Raw genomic sequence first — 9327 nt, 5'->3', positions numbered from 1 at the left:
AGGACGTTGCCAAGTCTGCCAGGACCCAAGTTATGTGGAAAGATTGAACAGGTTAGGATCTTATTCATTGGAATGTGGAAGATTGAGAGGAGATTTGATGGAGGTGTGCAAAATTACAAGGGGTAGAGACAGGGTAAATGCCAGCAGGCTTTTTCCACTGAGGTTGGGTGGGACTACAACTCGAGGTCATGGATTAACGGGAACCTGAGGGGAAACTTCTTCACTTAGAGAGTCATGAGAGTGTGGAATGAGTTGTCAGCACAAGTGATGCATGGGAGCTTGATTTCAACCTTTAAGAGAAGTTTGAATAATTACATGGATGGTGAGGGTATGGTGAGCCATGGTGCCAATGCAGGTCCATGGGAGTAGGCAGTTTAAATGGCTCGGAATGGACTAGATGGGCCAAAGTGCCTGTTTCTTTGCTGTACTTTTCTATGACCCTATTACTCTAGCTTCTCTTCTCTCACTAATGGGCTCAAACACAATCCACTTACAAAGAAAATAAGAGGGCTACCAATCGTTTAAAAATCTTAACTGTTTTGAACATGACTATTAGCTTTAATTTGACTTTCATCCGCAGGACTAAAAGCAACTGTTTGTGTCAGCTACTAATTGTGCTCACTTCTGCTCATTCACTATTGTTAGACTAGGTGGAACACTAAATGTGGACCCAATACTTTGTATTCTTGCATGTATTTAGTGTAAGCATCCAGAGACAAAATAATTCATCTAAATATTTAATGTGCCATTACTTGTTTCACCCAGAAACAAAACGTACTTAGAGACAATTTAATCGGTTTGCAGTTTTAAACTCTTCTGTCTAAACAACAATCTGTGGAAAAATTTTGATTTTGTTATGAAGTTATTTTGTCAGAGAATGAGACTGGCATGGCCTTTTCAAATATGACTGGAATGTTCTGTACTACTTGCTTCCTTATGCTTCAATTTATTTTACCTTTAGGTATAACCAGGTTAATGCAGCTTTTACCCCAATTCAAGTCAAATTACCTTGTCTTTTATCTTGATAATCAAGTGGTTAAGACAATGGATCGAAGCATCATATATGTAAGGGGGTCTTGTCTCTTATGTTACTGCGTAGGCTCATTAAAATTGCTTCTTTGTTATGTTAAACGCTGAGAAAGTTTTTGCGCTAGCAGCTTGTTTTAGTTTAGAGTGTGATAACCAATTTCCCCCGGGATCAATAAAGTGTGATTATGACCATGACGATGACTATAAGAATATGTTACGAACCAATTGGGATAGCTGTTATGTTTTTGAAGATACTGTATGCATGGGGTTTTGGGGCAGAAGGCAGGAGAGAGAGACAGAGGATGGACCAGGTGCTGTGAGTCCGCTAACAGGGTCAGACCCCGAGGAGGGCATTCGGCGAGGAGAGGAGATGGAGACGGACTCGTGTGGAGCGTCTGGTCGACCACCGTTGTTAGTCCCAGGCGGCCAGCCAAGGTGGTCCGAGGGGTCGCAGTGTGAAGAAGAAGGGTCCTGAGCTCCAACTGTTTGTGCATGAAGAGATTGAACTTTGATAAGTGTGGCGCCTTTTATTTTCCTTTTATATTTTATTCTCTATTAATTTTATAGTTCCAGTAATATCTATAAACTGTAAATCATTTAATCGTATCTGGTGTATTGTCTGTTATTTGGGCGGGGTGGGGTACATCACACAGCATCCACACAAACTTATTACCCAGTTTGGCGGGGCCGAGGGCTATTTCCCTAGACGACAGCGAGCCGAGCGACCCTGAGGGTGGCCAGGGGGGCTACATATAGACCATTCAGTTCTAGGTTCTGAAAGTCATCTTATTTAGGTGAATTATAACAGAAAATTCTAGAAACAAGTCAGGAAAGAGAAGAGCAGCAGAATAGCGTAGCTTTTAGCATTATGCTATTACAGTACCAGTGACCCAGGTTCATTTCCTGCCATTGTCTTTGAAGAGTTGGAATGTTTCCTCAGTGACCGCATGGGGTTCCTCTGGTGCTTGATTTTTCTCCCGCACTCCAAAGATATATGGGTTAGCAGAATAATGGGTCACATGAGTGTAATTGTTACTATGCTGTATCTCTTAAAGAAAGAAACAGAGTTAATGTTCAGTGCAAAGACTGGGAAGAAGAGAATAAATGTTAGTAATAAATTTATAAAGAGGATGGGTGAGGAATGAATAGGATAGAGGGAATATCTATTGTGCTCTGCAGTTCCACTTTATAATTCATTTAATTCAGTGCTGCAACAGTTTACTTTTTTTCTTCCTTTCAACTGGAAAAGATTGCAAATTCTAAGAGTGCTTGATTGTGACTTCCTCTCACTTTCTTCTGAACCCATCTCTTCCTCTGTCCCACTCCTTGCTGTATTTTCTCTATACCTTCTGTTCGTGCTTTCTCTAATCCGGTTCTCAGCAGAAAGCTGGGCTTCATTCCACTTTCCTCACCCTACTGACCCATCCCATCAAAGTGAAATATGAGTTCAACGTAACTTTGGGCTCTTAATTAAAAGAGGAAGTGCTGGAAATACTCAAAGTTCATGGCAAAATTAGTTATCAAAGTATGTAAACACTCAGTGGTACCTAATAAAATGGCTACATAGTCTTTTGCTGCTGTCGTCCATCCACTTCACGTTTCAACATATCATGCATTCAGAAGTGCTCTTCTGCACACCACTATTGTAACATGCGGCTTTCTAAGTTACTGTTGCCCTCCTGTAGTCTGAAACCAGTCTGGCCATTCTCCTCTGACCTCTCTCATTAACAAGGCATTTTCACCCACAGAAGTGCTGCTCACTGGATTTTATTTTGTTTTTTTGCACCATTCTCTGTAAATTCTAGAGTCTGTTGTGCATGAAAATCCCAGAAGATCAGCAGTTTCTGAGCTACTCAAACCACCCTGTCTGGCACCAACATTCACTCCATGGTCAAAATCTCTTAGATCTCATTTCTTCCCCATTCTGATATTTGGTCTGAACAACAACTGAACCTCTTGACCATGTCTGCATGCTTTTATGCATTGAGTTACTGCCACATGATTAGCTGATTAGCTATTTGCATTAATGTGTAGGCGTACAGGTGTACCTAATAAAGTGGCCCTGAGTGTATGTTACTATGTATGACCTCAAGATTCATTTCCTTGCAGGCTTGGGTGATGAGGAACTTTGATGACGGATGCTGCCTTTCTATGGAAACGTTTCATGTAGATGTGCTCAATACAACACTGAAATTCTTCAATTCTCCGGTTAACCATGAAACCATGAAAGAAAAGAAATGCAGCACGAACATCAACCCCCAAATCCCACCTCCCCGCAAAAAACGCATATCAAAATGGAACAGGCACATCGACCCCCAAAGCTCTCTTCCTGCACAAAAGCCAAACAAAATGGATGAGGCATATTGACCCCCAAATCCCTCCTCCTGCACAAAAAAAAATGAACAAAATGGATCAAGCACATTGACCTCCAAATCCCCCACCCCACACAAAAATATAAACAAGAAGATCGAGCAAGAAAACATAGAAGACAAAAACTATAAGACTGAAAAAGAGTCTATAGTTCAAGTCCACATCCAAAACGCATAAAAAACCTGGGCAACACTCTCCAAACACAGCAGCAAGCTCACCCCTCTCTGGCACAGAGCAACTGATCAAAAGGCAAGCAGCTGGTGCTCACACTCTGAACTCGCTTCAATGCTTCAATCTCCCTCGTCACTTTAATTGGTGAACAATGGAAGTTAAAATCAGCGAAATGGAGCCAAACATTGGCTTGTGCCTGCCATGAGATTTGTGCACGCTGCCTCCGCCTCCCGCAATCAGAATCCTCTCAAAGACTGCGGAGCACTGGAACACCTAAAATGATCACCAAACTTCCATACTCACCTTGATGCTTCAATCGCCCTCGTCACTTTAATCGATGAACAATAATCAGTGAAATGATGACATACCAAATCCCCACAGACTCTTGAGGAAGTAGAGGCACTGTGTGGTTTCTTCACAATCATATGTATATGATAGATCCTCTGAGATAGTGACACCCAGGAATTTAAAGTTACTGATCCTCTCTATCTCTGATCTTCCAATGATTTGGAGCTGTGGCTTGATAATCTACAGCTTATTAGGGAAAGTGAACAGGCTAGTGGGAAGATTGAGGATTGTGAAGCTTTTAAAAACTTGCAGAAGGAAACTAAGAAGGTCATTAGGAAGGAAAAGATGAATTATGAAAGGAAGCTGGTGACTAATATCAAAGAAGATACTGAAAACTTTTTTAATTATATAAAGGGTAAAAGTGAGTCAAGAGTAGATATAGGATCAATAGAAAATGACACTGGAGATGTGGTAATGAGAGATGCAGAGATGGCAGAGGAACTGAATGCATATTTTGCATCAGTCTTCACAGTGGAAGACATCTGCAGTATACCGGACATTCAAGAGTGTCAGGGAAGTGAAGTTTGTGCAGTGAAAATTACGACTGAGAAGATGCTCAGGAAGTTTAATGGTCTGAGTGTGGATAAATTTCCTGGACTTGATGGAATGCATCCTCAAGTTCTGAAGGAAGTAGCTGGAGAGATTGCAGAGGCATTAATGACGATCTTTCAAGAATCGACAGATTCTGGCATTGTACTAGATGACTACAAAATTGCATATGTTACTCCACTATTTAAGAAAGGTGGGAGGCAGCAGAAAGGAAACTATAGACATGTTAGTCTGATATCAGTGGTTGGGAAGATGTTGGAATCGATTGTTAGCGATGAGATTACGGAGTACCTGGAGGCACATGACAAGATAAGCCAAAGCCAGCATGGTTTCCTGAAAGGAAAATCCTGCTTGACAAACCTACTGCAATTCTTTGAGAAAATTACAAGCAGGGTAGACAAAGGAGACGTAGTAGATGTAGTATACTTAGATTTTCAGAAGGGCTTTGACAAGGTTCTGCACATGAGGCTGCTTAGCAAGATAAGCCCATGGAATTACATGGAAGTTACTAGCGTGGGTGGAGCATTGGCTGGTCGGCAGAAAACTGAGAGTGGGAATAAAGGGATCCTATTCTGCTGGCTGCCGGTTACCAGTGGATTTCCACATGGGTCAGTGTTAGGACTGCTGCTTTTTATGATGTATGTCAATGATTTGGACTATGGGATTAATGTTTTTGTGGCTAAATTTACTGATAATACAAAGATAGGTGGAGGCGCGGGTAGTGTTGAGGAAACAGAGAGCCTGCAGAGAGACTTAGATAGTTTAGGGGAATGGGCAAATAAATAGCAAATGAAATACAATGTTGGAAAGTGTATGGTCATGCACTTTGGTGGAAGAAATAAACAGGCAGACTACTATTTAGATGGGGAGAGAATTCAAAATGCAGAGATGCAAAGTGACTTGGGAGTCCTTGTTAACCTGCAGGATGAGTCGGTGGTGAAGAAGGCGAATGCAATGATGGCATTAATTTCTACAGGTATAGAATATAAGAGCAGGGATGTAATGTTGAGACTCTGTAAGACACTTGTGAGACCACACTTGGAGTATTGTGTGCAGTTTTGGACTCCTTATTTTAGAAAGGATATATTGACATTGGAGAAGGTTCAGAGAAGACTCACAAGAATGATTCCAGGAATGAGAGGGTTACCATATGAGGAATGTCTGGCAGCTCTTGGGCTGTATTCCCTGGAGTTCAAGAGAATGAGGGGTGTTATGTTACTTCTGTTTAAACGTACCGTGGGTTAACAGTAAAGAATCATATTCTGGAAGAACTAGAGAACTTTTATTTTCAGTAATAAACAAACACGTCTTAACCCAGCCATGTGGTGGAACATTCTGGCAATCCCACGCATGCTCAGTGCTCTGTCCAATCATGTACTGGCACATCATTGCACGTGATATCACCACAAGGGGGGATCTCATAGAAACATTCCAAATGTTAAAAGGCCTGAACAGCTTAAATATGGCAAAGTTATTTCCCATGGTAGGCAAGCCTAGGACAAGAGGGCATGATTTCAGGATTGAAGGACGTCCATTTAGAACAGAGATGCTGAGAAATTACTTTAGGCCATAAGACCATAAGACAAAGGAGCAGAAGTAGCCATTCGGCCCATCGAGTCTGCTCCACCATTTTATCATGAGCTGATCCATTTTATCCTATTTAGTCCCACTGCCCCGCCTTCTCACCATAACCTTTGATGCCCTGGCTACTCAGATACCTATCAATCTCTGCCTTAAAGACACCCAATGACTTGGCCTCCACTGCTGCCCGTGGCAACAAATTCCATAGATTCACCACCCTCTGACTAAAAAAATTTTTTCGCATTTCTGTTCTGAAAGGGCACCCTTCAATCCTGAAGTCATGCCCTCTCGTACTAGACTCCCCCATCATGGGAAACAACTTTGCCACATCCACTCTGTCCATGCCTTTTAACATGCAAAATGTTTCTATGAGGTCTCCCCTAATTCTTCTAAACTCCAAGGAATACAGTCCAAGAGCGGACAAACGTTCCTCATATGTTAACCCTCTCATTCCCGGAATCATTCTAGTGAATCTTCTCTGTACCCTCTCCAACGTCAGCACATCCTTTCTTAAATAAGGAGACCAAAACTGCCCACAGTACTCCAAGTGAGGTCTCACCAGCGCCTTATAGAGCCTCAACATCACATCCCTGCTCCTATACTCCATTCCTCTAGAAATGAATGCCAACATTGCATTCGCCTTCTTCACTACCGACTCAACCTGGAGGTTACCTTTAAGGGAATCCTGTACGAGGACTCCCAAGTCCCATTGCATCTCAGAACTTTGAATTCTTCTTTCCCCATTTAAATAATAGTCTGCCCGTTTATTTTTTCTGCCAAAGTGCATAACCATACACTTTCCAACATTGTACTTCATTTGCCACTTCTCTGCCCATTCTTCCAATCTATCCAAGTCTCTCTGCAGACTCTCCGTTTCCTCAGCACTACCAGCCCCTCCACCTATCTTCGTATTGTCAGCAAACTTAGCCACAAAGCCATCTATTCCATATTCCAAATCGTTGATGTACAATGTAAAAAGAAGTGGCCCCAACACTGATCCCTGTGGAACACCACTGGTAACCGGCAGCCAACCAGAATAGGATCCCTTTATTCCCACTCTCTGTTTCCTGCCAATCAGCCAACGCTCTATCCACGTATGTAACTTTCCTGTAATTCCATGGGCTCTTATCTTGTTAAGCAGCCTCATGTGTGGCACCTTGTCAAAGGCCTTCTGAAAATCCAAATATACAACATCCACTGCATCTCCCTTGTCTAGCCTACTGGTAATTTCCTCAAAAAATTGTAATAGGTTTGTCAGGCAGGATTTTCCTTTAAGGAATCCATGCTGAGTTCTGCCTATCTTGTCATATGCCTCCAGGTACTCTGTAACCTCATCCTTGACAATCGACTCCAACAACTTCCCAACCACTGACGTCAAGCTAACAGGTCTATAATTTCCTTTTTGCTTTCTTGCCCCCTTCTTAAATAGCGGAGTGACATTTGCAATCTTCCAGTCCTCTGGAACCATGCCAGAATCGATCGACTTTTGAAAGATCATCGCTAATGCCTCCGCAATCTCCATAGCTATTTCCTTCAGAACACGAGGGTGCATTCCATCTGGTCCGGGAGATTTATCTACCTTTAGACTATTCAGCTTCCTGAGTACTTTCTCTGTTGTAATTGTGACTGTGCACGCTTCTCTTCCCTGCCACCCTTGAGTGTCCGGTATACTGCTGGTGTCTTCCTCAGTGAAGACTGATGCAAAATACTCGTTCAGTTCCTCCGCCATCTCCTTATCTCCCATTACAATTTCTCCAGCATCATTTTCTATCAGTCCTATATCTACTCTCACCTGTCTTTTACTCTTTATATACTTGAAAAAGCTTTTAGTATCCTCTTTGATATTATTTGCTAGTTTCCTTTCATAGTTAATCTTTTCTCTCTTAATGACCTTCTTGGTTTCCTTTTGTAAGGTTTTAAAGACTTCCCAATCCTCTGTCTTCCCACTAATTTTTGCTTCCTTGTATGTCCTCTCCTTAGCTTTAACTTTGGCTTTGACTTCTCTTGTCAACCACGGTTGCATCCTTTTTCCACTCAAAAAATTCTTCTTTTTTGGAATATACCTGTCTTGCACCTTCCTCATTTCTCGCATAAACTCCAGCCACTGCTGCTCTGCCATCTTTCCCGCCAGTGTCTCTTTCAAGTCAACTTTGGCCAGTTCCTCTCTCATGCCACTGTAGTTTCCTTTACTCCACTGAAACACCGACACATCAGATTTCGGCTTCTCTTTTTCTAATTTCACAGTGAACTCAATCATGTTATGATCACTGCCTCCTAAGGGTTCTTTCACCTCAATCTCTCCAATCACCTCCGGTTCATTACACAATACCCAATCCAGTACAGCCGATCCCCTAGTGGGCTCAACAACAAGCTGTTCTAAAAAGCCATCTTTAGTCAGAGGGTGGTAAATTTGTGGAACTTGTTGTTACAAGAGGCTGTGGAGGCCAAGTCACTGGGTGTATTTAAGGCAGAGATAGATAGGTTCTTGATTAGCCAGGACATCAAAGTGTATGGGGAGAAGGTAGGGGAGTGGATTGGATCAGCTCATGATTGAATGGCGGAGCAGACTCAATGGGCCGAATGGCCTACTTCTGCTCCTATATCTTATCGTCTTATGATTATTGGCTCATGGACCACATCTGCTGAAGAGAAACAGAGCTAACATTTCACCCTTTACCAGAACTAGGAAGGAGTCAAAAGAAGCTTGTTAGACTGTAGGGAGGGTGGAGGAGAGGATGTTTCTGACAGGGTAAAACTATCTGAAACAACCTCTCCTCCATTCTCCCTGCATTTTAACAGAGACCCTGAGAATCAGCTGTAAACAAGGTTACCCATTCAGTGAGTGATTGGGAACAGTTGGAAATTGGGACAATTTCCTTGACAACAGAACACAGATAAAAGAGTAGAAAATTCTGGAAATACTCAGCAGATCTGGCTGAATCTGTGGAAAGATAAACAGGTTCAACATTTCAAGTCAAAGATCCATTCTCCCTTTCCAACTGAAATGTTGTCTCATCTCCTCTTCCCACACATGTGGCTTGACCTGCTGAGAATTTCCAGCATCTGCAGATTTCTTGGCCAAAAGAATGTAGAGCAGGAAGACATGGTCAACCGAAGAAAAGGGGGTGGGGATGTGGAATGGGTGGAGGGAGGCTGCAGTAAAACTAAACAGCAGAGCCAATATCAAAGATGGGTGATTAGTACTGTCAGAGAAATCAAATTACTGGAAATTGTAGAATTCAATATCAAGTTCTGAAGGCTGCAAAATGCCCAGATGGG

The sequence above is a fragment of the Mobula hypostoma genome, chromosome 6 (assembly GCF_963921235.1).
Source record: "Mobula hypostoma chromosome 6, sMobHyp1.1, whole genome shotgun sequence".
In the NCBI taxonomy this organism is placed as follows: domain Eukaryota; kingdom Metazoa; phylum Chordata; class Chondrichthyes; order Myliobatiformes; family Myliobatidae; genus Mobula; species Mobula hypostoma.
Note: the sequence above shows the minus strand (reverse complement) of the source record.